Source organism: Haliaeetus leucocephalus, unplaced genomic scaffold (assembly GCF_000737465.1).
Source record: "Haliaeetus leucocephalus isolate CR32 unplaced genomic scaffold, Haliaeetus_leucocephalus-4.0 Scaffold164, whole genome shotgun sequence".
Taxonomy (NCBI): Eukaryota; Metazoa; Chordata; class Aves; order Accipitriformes; family Accipitridae; genus Haliaeetus; species Haliaeetus leucocephalus.
In genome coordinates, this window is record NW_010972600.1 from 1239479 (window position 1) to 1240540 (window position 1062).

Consider the following 1062-nt stretch of genomic DNA (forward strand, 5'->3'; position numbering starts at 1 on the left):
GAGCGGGGGGGACACGACATTGCCGGGGTGGGCTGGGGGCTGACGGCTGGGTCCGGGGGGGCTCTTGTGGTCACGGCCCTGGTTATTCCTGATCCACCAGAGGCTGATGGGTGGAGAAGCAGTTTGAGAAGAGAGGCTGAGGACAGGGGGACGCGAGGGGCCTACATGGACCAGCCCCCCCATCCTGCATCGTACGTAGCGCGTCGCCCAGGCCCTGCGCTGCATTGCACCGCACAGCCCCGGGCTGGCCCGCGGCCGCTCGGTCCTGCAGCCGTTGCACTGCGTTCCCTGCACAGCCCCTGCGCTGCACCCTGCTGCGCTGCACCCCCTGGGCACAACATGGCCTCGTGCTGCACGGCCTCGGTACTGTGCTGTGCACCCCAGTACTGTGCTGTGCACCCTGGTACTGCACTGTGTACCCCAGTACTGTGCTGTGCACCCCAGCACTGTGCTATGCGCACCAGTACTGTGCTGTGCACCCTGGTACTGCACTGTGTACCCCAGTACTGTGCTGTGCACCCCAGCACTGTGCTATGCGCACCAGTACTGTGCTGTGCACCCCAGTATTGCTCTGTCCACCCCAATACTGCGCTGTGCACCCCAGTACTGTGCTCTGCACCCCAGTATTGTGCTGTGCACCCTGGTACTGCACTGTGTACCCCAGTACTGTGCTGTGCACCCCAGTATTGTGCTGTGCACCCCGGTACTGCGTTCTGCACCCCAGTACTGCACTGTGTACCCCAGTACTGTGCTGTGCACCCCAGCACTGTGCTATGCGCACCAGTACTGTGCTGTGCACCCCAGTATTGCTCTGTGCACCCCGGTACTGCGTTCTGCACCCCAGTACTGTGCTGTGCACCCTGGTACTGCAGCGTGCACACTGGTACTGCGCTGTGCACCCCAGTATTGCTCTGTGCACCTCGGTACTGCGTTCTGCACCCCGGTACCGCATCACCCGGTGCGGCCTGCACCCCCCCCCCCTCCTTGCCCTGCCCTGCCCCGCCCTGCGCGGTCGCCCGGACCCCATCCCCGGCGGCCCCCCCCCGCCGTTGCCCCTTTAAG